The sequence below is a fragment of the Somniosus microcephalus genome, chromosome 33 (assembly GCF_052327205.1).
Source record: "Somniosus microcephalus isolate GS21.2 chromosome 33, FLI_Smic_1.0, whole genome shotgun sequence".
Lineage (NCBI taxonomy): Eukaryota > Metazoa > Chordata > Chondrichthyes > Squaliformes > Somniosidae > Somniosus > Somniosus microcephalus.
The window spans coordinates 15,536,711-15,548,524 of record NC_141019.1 but is presented as its reverse complement, the minus strand read 5'-3'; positions in this window follow the sequence as shown (position 1 = coordinate 15,548,524).

Sequence of the window (11,814 nt, the reverse complement as noted above, 5' to 3'; positions counted from 1 at the left end):
CTTAGAATAATAATCTCATATACCACTCCCCTCAGAATAATACTCTCATATACCACTCCCCTCAGAATAATACTCTCATATACCACGTCCATTAGTATAATACTCTCATATATCACTTCCCTCAGAATAATACTCTCATATACCACTTCCGTTCGAATAATATTCTCATATACCACTTCCCTCAGAATAATACTCTCATATACCACTTCCCTCAGAATAATACTCTCATATACCACTTCCCTTAGAATAATACTCTCATATACCACTTCCCTCAGAATAATGCTCTCATATACCACTCCCCTCAGAATAATACTCTCATATACCACTCCCCTCAGGCTAATACTCTCATTTTCCACTTCGCTCAGAATAATACTCTCATATACCACTCCCCTCAGAATAATACTCTCATTTACCACTTCCCTCAGAATAACACTCTCATATACCACTCCCCTCAGAATAATATTCTCATTTTCCACTTCCCTCAGAATAATACCCTCATATACCACTCCCCTCAGAATAATGCTCTCATATACCACTTCCCTCAGAATAATACTCTCATGTACCAATTCCCTCAGAATAATACTCTCATATACCACTCCCCTCAGAATAATACTCTCATATACTACTTCCCTCAGAATAATACTCTCATATACCACTCCCCTCAGAATAATACTCTCATATACCACTCCCCTCAGAATAATACTCTCATATACCACTCCCCTCAGAATAATACTCTCATATACCACTACCCTCAGAATAATACTCTCATATACCACTTCCCTCAGAATAATACTCTCATATACCACTTCCCTCTGAATAATACTCTCATATACCACTTCCCTCAGAATAATACTCTCATATACCACTTCCCTCAGAATAATACTCTCATATTCCACTTCCCTCAGAATAATACTCTCATATACCACTTCCCTCAGAATAATACTCTCATATACCACTCCCCTCAGAATAATACTCCCATATACCACTCCCCTCAGAATAATACTCTCATATGCCACTCCCCACAGAATAATACTCTCATATACCACTCCCCTCAGAATAATAATCTCATATACCACTTCCCTCAGAACAATACTCTCATATACCACTCCCCTCCGAATAATACTCTCATATACCACTTCCCTTAGAATAGTACTCTCATATACCACTCCCCTCAGAATAATACTCTCATATACCACTTCCCTTCGAATAATACTCTCATATACAACTCCCCTCAGAATAATACTCTGATATACCACTTCCCTCAGAATAATACTCTCATATACCACTCCCCTCAGAATAATACTCTCATATACCACTTCCCTCAGAATAATACTCTCATATAACACTTCCCTCAGAATAATACTCTCATATACCGCTTCCCTTAGAATAATACACTCATATAGTACTTCCCTCAGAATAATACTCTCATATACCACTTCCCTCAGAATAATACTCTCATATACCTCTTCCCTTAGAATAATACTCTCATATACCACTTCCCTCAGAATAATGCTCTCATATACCACTCCCCTCAGAATAATACTCTCATATACCACTCCCCTCATAATAATACTCTCATATACCACTTCCCTCAGAATAATACCCTCATATTCCAATCCCCTCAGAATAATACTCTCATATACCACTTCCCTCAGAATAATACTCTCATATACCACTCCCCTCAGAATAATACTCTCATGTACCACTTCCCTCAGAATAATACCCTCATATGCCACTCCCCTCAGAATAATACTCTCATATACCACTCCCCTCAGAATAATACTCTCATATACCACTCCCCTCAGAATAATACTCTCATATACCACTCCCCTCAGAATAATACTCTCATATAGCACTTCCCGCAGAATAATACTCTCACATACCACTTCCCACAGAATAATACTCTCATATACCACTCCCCTCAGAATAATACTCTCATATACCACTCCCCTCAGAATAACACTCTCAATTACCATTCCCCTCAGAATAACTCTCTCATATACCACTTCCCTTAGAATAATACTCTCATATACCACTCCCCTCAGAATAATACATTGATATACCACTCCCCTCAGAATAATACTCTCATATACCACTCCCCTCAGATTAATACTCTCATATACCACTTCCCTCAGAATAATACTCTCATATACAACTCCCCTCAGAATAATACTCTCATATACCACTCCCCTCAGAATAATACTCTCATATACCACTCCCCTCAGAATAATACTCTCATATACCACTCCCCTCAGAATAATACTCTCATATACCACTTCCCTCAGAATAATACTCTCATATACCACTTCCCTCAGAATAATACTCTCATAAAGCACTCCCCTCAGAATAATACTCTCATATACCACTCCCCTCAGAATAATACTCTCATATACCACTCCCCACAGAATAATAATCTCATATAACACTCCCCTCAGAATAATAATCTCATATACCACTTCCCTCAGAATAATAATCTCATATACCACTCCCCTCAGAATAATACTCTCATATACCACTTCCCTCAGAATAATACTCTCATATACAACTCCCCTCAGAATAATACTCTCATATACCACTCCCCTCAGAATAATACTCTCATATACCACTCCCCTCAGAATAATACTCTCATATACCACTCCCCTCAGAATAATACTCTCATATACCACTTCCCTCAGAATAATACTCTCATATACCACTTCCCTCAGAATAATACTCTCATAAAGCACTCCCCTCAGAATAATACTCTCATATACCACTCCCCACAGAATAATAATCTCATATAACACTCCCCTCAGAATAATAATCTCATATACCACTTCCCTCAGAATAATAATCTCATATACCACTCCCCTCAGAATAATACTCTCATATACCACTTCCCTCAGAATAATACTCTCATTTACCACTACTCTCAGAATAATACTCTCATATACCACTCCCCTCAGAATAATACTCTGATATACCACTCCCCTCAGAATAATACGCTCATATACCGCTCCCCTCAGAATAATACTCTGATATACCACTTCCCTTCAGAATCATACTCTCATACACCACTCCCCTCAGAATAATACTTTCATATTCCACTCCCCTCAGAAAAATACTCTCACATAGGCAGGGTAATGGCAGGAAGGTAGTGCAGGAGTCACCTGCGGTCATCTCCCTCCAAAACAGGTTTCCCGTTTTGGGTACTGTTGGGGGAGATGACTTATCAGGGGAAGGCACCAGCAGCCAGGTTCAGGGCACCATGACTGGCTCTGCTGCACAGAAGGGCGGGAAAAAGAGGGATAGGGCTATAGTGATAGGGGATTCAATTGTAAGGGGGATAGATAGGAGTTTCTGTGGCCGAGACCGAGACTCCAAGATGGTATGTTGCCTCCCTGGTGCAAGGGTCAAGGATGTCTCGGAGCGGGTGCAGAGCATTCTGAAGGGGGAGGGGGATCAGCCAGTTGTCGTGGTACATGTAGGTACCAACAATGTAGGTAAAAAGAGGGAGGAGGTCCTACAAGCTGAATTTAGGGAGTTAGGAGCTAAATTGAAAAGTAGGACCTCAAAGGTAGTAATCTCTGGATTGCTACCAGTGCCACGAGCTAATAAGTTTAGAGAGAGTAAGATAGATAAGCTAAATACGTGGCTTGAGCAGTGGTTCAAGGGAGAGGGATTTAAATTCTTGAGGCATTGGAACCAGTTCTTGGGGAGGAGTGACCTGTACCAAGGGGACGGTCTACACCTGAACTGTGAGGGAGCCGATGTCCTCGGGGTAATATTTTCTAGGGCGGTTCGGGAGGATTTAAACTAATTTGGCAGGGGGATGGGAACCTAGGTAGTGGAAAAGAGGGAAGTCATATGAAGTCAGAAATAGATGGTAGAAAGGTGAGAAGCAATAAGCAAAGGAGAGAAACACAAAGGGCCAAACTAATTCATAATGAGAGTGTGAAAAAAGCAAGCCTGAAGGCTTTGTATCTTAATGCTAGAAGCATTAGGAACAAGGTGGATGAATTAGTTGTGGAAATAGAGGTAAACAAGTATGATTTGATTGGGATTACAGAAACGTGGCTGCAGGGTGGGCAAGGCTGGGAACTTAACATCCAGGGATATACAATATTTAGGAAGGATCGGCAAAAAGGTAGGGGAGGTGGGGTAGCATTGCTGGTAAAGGAGGGGATTAATGCAATGGAAAGGAAGGATATTAACTCGGATGAAACGGAATCTGTATGGGTAGAAATGAGAAATAGCAAGGGGAGGAAAACGTTAGTGGGTGTGATATATAGGCCTCCAAATAGTAATATGGAGGTGAGGGAAGGCATAAAAAGGGAAATTAGAGAAGCGTGTGATAAGAGCACAGCTGTCATCATGGGTGACTTTAATTTACATATTGATTGGACTACCCAAATTAGTAAAAATTCTGAGGAGGAGGAATTCCTGGAATGTTTTCGGGACGGTTATCTGGACCAATATGTCGAGGAGCCGACTCGAGATCAGGCCATTTTAGACTGGGTATTGTGCAATGAGAAGGGACTTATCAGCAATCTTCTTGTACGAGGCCCCTTGGGTCAGAGCGATCATAATATGATCGAGCTCTCAGTCGAGATGGAGAGTGAGGAAATTGAATCAGAGACTAAGGTCCAGAACTTAAATAAAGGGAATTACGAGGGTATGAGACGGGAATTGGGTAAGATTGATTGGGTGGTGTTTCTGGGGGGATTGACAGTGGATAGACAATGGCAAGCATTCAAAGATAGAATGGAAGAATTCCAGAACATGTTTATACCGGTTTGGCATAAAAATAAACCTAAAAAGGTGACTCAACCGTGGATAACGAGGGAAATTAGGGACAGCATAAAATCAAAAAAAAGGGCATATCAACTGGCAAAAAAAAGCACCAGACCGGAAGATTGGGGGCAGTACAGGATACAGCAAAAGAGGACAAAGGGATTAATCAGGAAGGGGAAAATAGAATACGAAAGTAAACTTGCAGCAAACATAAAGACAGACTGCAAAAGCTTTTATCGGTATATCAGGAGGAAAAGACTGGTAAAATCCCAAGTCGGTCCCTTGCAGTCCGATTCGGGAGAATATATAATGGAGAATAAGGAAATGGCAGACCAATTAAACTCATACTTTGGTTCTGTATTCACAAAGGAGGACACAAATAACCTCCCAGGAATATCGGCAAACATAGGGACTAATGAGAGGGAGGAGCTGACAGAAATTAGTATCTCTAGGGATATGGTGTTGGGTAAGTTGAGGGGACTGAAGGCCGACAAATCCCCGGGGCCTGATAAACTACATCCTAGGGTACTTAAGGAGGTGGCCCTGGAGATAGCAGATGCTCTAAGGATCATCTTCCGGAACTCCATTGACTCGGGAACAGTACCCGTGGATTGGAGGGTAGCTAATGTTACCCCAATATTTAAAAAGGGGGGTAGAGAGAAAGCAGGGAATTATAGACCAGTAAGCCTTACATCGGTTGTGGGCAAAATGCTAGAGTCCATTATTAAGGATAAAATAGCGGAGCACTTGACAAATGGGGAAAGGATCGGACAGAGTCAACATGGATTTACAAAGGGTAAATCGTGTTTGACTAATCTGCTGGAATTTTTTGAGGAAGTAACTGGTAAAATAGATGGGGGAGAGCCAGTGGATGTGGTGTACCTTGACTTCCAGAAAGCCTTCGATAAGGTTCCACACAAAAGATTATCATGCAAAATTAAGGCTCATGGAATTGGGGGCAAAGTATTAACGTGGATAGAGAACTGGCTGGCGGATAGAAAACAGAGAGTTGGAATAAACGGCTCGTTTTCGGAGTGGCAGGCAGTGACCAGCGGGGTGCCGCAAGGATCTGTCCTGGGACCCCAGCTGTTCACAATATATATAAATGATCTGGATCAGGGAATTGGATGCAATATTTCCAAATTCGCTGACGACACTAAACTAGGAGGAGGGGTGGGCTCTGATGAGGATGTCAGGAGGCTACAGTGCGATTTGGACAGGTTGGGGGAATGGGCGGATACGTGGCAGATGCACTATAATGTGGATAAATGCGAGGTTATCCACTTTGGGGGTAAAAATAGGAGGGTAGATTATTATCTAAATGGCAATAGATTGGGAGATGGGGAAGTGCAGAGGGACCTGGGTGTTCTTGTGCACCAGTCACTGAAGGAGAGCATGCAGGTGCAACAGGCGATTAAGAGGGCAAATGGTATGTTGGCCTTCATATCAAGGGGGTTCGAGTATAGGAATAGGGATACCTTACTACAGCTGTACAAGGTGCTGGTGAGACCGCATCTGGAGTATTGTGTACAGTTTTGGTCGCCCCATCTGCGGAAGGATGTTCTTGCCATGGAAAGAGTGCAACGGCGATTCACCAGGCTGATACCTGGAATGGCGGGAATGACCTACGAAGAGAGATTAAATAGTTTGGGCTTGTACTCACTGGAGTTTAGAAGATTGAGAGGGGATCTCATCGAAACATATAAAATTATGGCAGGCCTGGACAGGCTGAATTCAGAGAGAATGTTTCCAATGGCCGGGGAGCACAGAACCAGGGGCCACAGTCTAAAAATAGCGGGCAAATCATTTAAAACAGAGATGAGGAAGAATTTCTTCACTCAAAGAGTGGTGAGCCTGTGGAATTCCCTGCCACAGAGGGCTGTGAAGGCTAATTCAATAAATATTTTCAAGAGAGAATTGGATATATTTCTGAAGGCTAAGGGGATTAAGGGTTACGGAGAAAAGGCGGGGACGGGGTACTGAACTGATAAGATCAGCTATGATCTCAGACGAAGATCAGCCATGATCTCATTGAATGGCGGAGCAGGCTCGAAGGGCCGAATGGCCTACTCCTGTTCCTATCTCTATGTTTCTATGTTTCTATGTACCACTTCCCTCAGAATAATACTCTCATATACCACTCCCCTCAGAATAATACTCTGATATACCACTTCCCTCAGAATAATTCTCTCATATACCACTCCCCTCAGAATAATACTCTGATATACCACTCCCCTCAGAATAATACTCTCATATACCACTTCCCCCAGAATAATACTCTCATATACCACTCCCCTCAGAATAATGCTCTCAAATACAACTCCCCTCAGAATAATACTCTCATATACCATTCCCCTCAGAATAACACTCTCATATACCACTTTCCTCAGAATAATACTCTCATATACCACTTCCCTTAGAATAATACTCTCATATACAACTCCCCTCAGAATAATACTCTCATATATCACTTCCCTGAGAATAATACTCTCATATACCACTTCCCTCAGAATAATACTCTCATATACCACTCCCCTCAGAATAATACTCTCATATACCACTTCCCTTAGAATAATACTCTCATATACCAATCCCCTCAGAATAATACTCCCATATACCACACCCCTCAGAATAATACTCTCATATACCACTCCCCTCAGAATAATACTCTGATAAAGCACTTCCCTCAGAATAATACTCTCATATACCACTCCCCTCAGAATAATACTCTCATATACCACTTCCCTCAGAATAATACTCTCATATACCACTTCCCTCAGAATAATACTCTCATATACCACTTCCCTTAGAATAATACTCACATATACCACCTCCCTCAGAATTATACTCTCATATACCACTCCCCTCAGAATAATACTCTCATATACCACTTCCTTTAGAATAATAATCTCATATACCACTCCCCTCAGAATAATACTCTGATATACCACTCCCCTCAGAATAATACTCTCATATACCACTTCCCTTAGAATAATACTCTCATATACCACTCCCCTCAGAATAATACTCTCATATACCACTCCCCTCAGAATAATACTCTCATATACCACGTCCATTAGTATAATACTCTCATATACCACTTCCCTCAGAATAATACTCTCATATACCACTTCCCTTCGAATAATACTCTCATATACCACTTCCCTCAGAATAATACTCTCATATACCACTTCCCTCAGAATAATACTCTCATATACCACTTCCCTCAGAATAATGCTCTCATATACCACTCCCCTCAGAATAATACTCTCATATACCACTCCCCTCAGAATAATACTCTCATATACCACTCCCCACAGAATAATACTCTCATATACCACTCCCCTCAGAATAATACTCTCATATACCACTTCCCTCAGAATAACACTCTCATATACCACTCCCCTCAGAATAATACTCTCATTTTCCACTTCCCTCAGAATAATGCCCTCATATACCACTCCCCTCAGAATAATACTCTCATATACCACTCCCCTCAGAATAATACTCTCATATACTACTTCCCTCAGAATAACACTCTCATATACCACTCCCCTCAGAATAATACTCTCATATACCACTCCCCTCAGAATAATACTCTCATATACCACACCGCTCAGAATAATACTCTCATATACCACTCCCCTCAGAATAATACTCTCATATACCACTTCCCTCAGAATAATACTCTCATATACCACTTCCCTCAGAATAATACTCTCATATACCACTTCCCTCAGAATAATACTCTCATATACGACTTCCCTCAGAATAATACTCTCATATACCACTTCCCTCAGAATAATACTCTCATATACCACTTCCCTCAGAATAATACTCTCATATACCACTCCCCTCAGAATAATACTCTCATATACCACTCCCCTCAGAATAATACTCTCATATGCCACTCCCCACAGAATAATACTCTCATATACCACTCCCCTCAGAATAATAATCTCATATACCACTTCCCTCAGAATAATACTCTCATATACCACTCCCCTCCGAATAATACTCTCATATACCACTTCCCTCAGAATAATACTCTCATTTACCACTCCCCTCAGAATAATACTCTCATATACCACTTCCCTTAGAATAGTACTCTCATATACCACTTCCCTCAGAATAATACTCTCATAGACCACTTCCCTTAGAATAATACTCTCATATACAACTCCCCTCAGAATAATACTCTCATATACCTCTTCCCTCAGAATATTACTCTCATATACCACTCCCCTCAGAATAATACTCTCATATACCACTCCCCTGAGAATAATACTCTCATATACCACTCCCCTCAGAATAATACTCTCATATACCACTTCCCTCAGAATAATACCCTCATATACCACTCCCCTCAGAATAATACTCTCATATACCACTTCCCACAGAATAATACTCTCATGTACCACTTCCTTCAGAATAATACTCTCATATACCACTCCCCTCAGAATAATACTCTCATATACTACTCCCCTCAGAATAATACTCTCATATACCACTCCCCTCAGAATAATACTCTCATATACCATTCCCCTCAGAATAATACTCTCATATACCACTCCCCTCAGAATAATACTCTCATATACCACTTCCCTCAGAATAATACCCTCATATACCACTCCCCTCAGAATAATACTCTCATATACCACTTCCCACAGAATAATACTCTCATGTACCACTTCCTTCAGAATAATACTCTCATATACCACTCCCCTCAGAATAATACTCTCATATACTACTCCCCTCAGAATAATACTCTCATATACCACTCCCCTCAGAATAATACTCTCATATACCATTCCCCTCAGAATAATACTCTCATATACCACTCCCCTCAGAATAATACTCTCATATACCACTCCCCTCAGAATAATACTCTCATATAGTACTTCCCTCAGAATAATACACTGATATACCACTCTCCTCAGAATAATACTCTCATATAACACTCCCCTCAGAATAATACTCTCATATACCACTTCCCTCAGAATAATACTCTCATATACAACTCCCCTCAGAATAATACTCTCATATACCACTCCCCTCAGAATAATACTCTCATATACCACTCCCCTCAGAATAATACTCTCATATACCACTCCCCTCAGAATAATACTCTCATATACCACTTCCCTCAGAATAATACTCTGATATACCACTCCCCTCAGAATAATACTCTCATATACCACTTCCCTCAGAATAATACTCTCATATACCACTCCCCTCAGAATAATACTCTGATATACCACTCCCCTCAGAATAATACGCTCATATACCACTTCCCTCAGAATAATACTCTCATTCACCACTACCCTCAGAATAATACTCTCATATACCACTCCCCTCAGAATAATACTCTGATATACCACTCCCCTCAGAATAATACGCTCATATACCGCTCCCCTCAGAATAATACTCTGGTATACCACTCCCCTCAGATTAATACTCTCATATACCACTTCCCTTCAGAATCATACTCTCATATACCACTCCCCTCAGAATAATACTTTCATATTCCATAACCCTCAGAAAAATACTCTCATATACCACTTCCCTCAGAATAATACTCTCATATACCACTCCCCTCAGAATAATACTCTGATATACCACTTCCCTCAGAAGAATTCTCTCATATACCACTCCCCTCAGAATAATACTCTGATATACCACTCCCCTCAGAATAATACTCTCATATACCACTTCCCTCAGAATAATACTCTCATATACCACTCCCCTCAGAATAATGCTCTCAAATACAACTCCCCTCAGAATAATACTCTCATATACCATTCCCCTCAGAATAACACTCTCATATACCACTTTCATCAGAATAATACTCTCATATACCACTCCCCTCAGAATAATACTCTCATATACCACTCCCCTCAGAATAGTACTCTCATATACCACTTCCCTCAGAATAATACTCTCATATACAACTCCCCTCAGAATAATACTCTCATATACCTCTTCCCTCAGAATATTACTCTCATATACCACTCCCCTCAGAATAATACTCTCATATACCACTCCCCTGAGAATAATACTCTCATATACCACTCCCCTCAGAATAATACTCTCATATACCACTTCCCTCAGAATAATACCCTCATATACCACTCCCCTCAGAATAATACTCTCATATACCACTTCCCACAGAATAATACTCTCATGTACCACTTCCTTCAGAATAATACTCTCATATACCACTCCCCTCAGAATAATACTCTCATATACTACTCCCCTCAGAATAATACTCTCATATACCACTCCCCTCAGAATAATACTCTCATATACCATTCCCCTCAGAATAATACTCTCATATACCACTCCCCTCAGAATAATACTCTCATATACCACTTCCCTCAGAATAATACCCTCATATACCACTCCCCTCAGAATAATACTCTCATATACCACTTCCCACAGAATAATACTCTCATGTACCACTTCCTTCAGAATAATACTCTCATATACCACTCCCCTCAGAATAATACTCTCATATACTACTCCCCTCAGAATAATACTCTCATATACCACTCCCCTCAGAATAATACTCTCATATACCATTCCCCTCAGAATAATACTCTCATATACCACTCCCCTCAGAATAATACTCTCATATACCACTCCCCTCAGAATAATACTCTCATATAGTACTTCCCTCAGAATAATACACTGATATACCACTCTCCTCAGAATAATACTCTCATATACCACTCCCCTCAGAATAATACTCTCATATACCACTTCCCTCAGAATAATACTCTCATATACAACTCCCCTCAGAATAATACTCTCATATACCACTCCCCTCAGAATAATACTCTCATATACCACTCCCCTCAGAATAATACTCTCATATACCACTCCCCTCAGAATAATACTCTCATATACCACTTCCCTCAGAATAATACTCTGATATACCACTCCCCTCAGAATAATACTCTCATATACCACTTCCCTCAGAATAATACTCTCATATACCACTCCCCTCAGAATAATACTCTGATATACCACTCCCCTCAG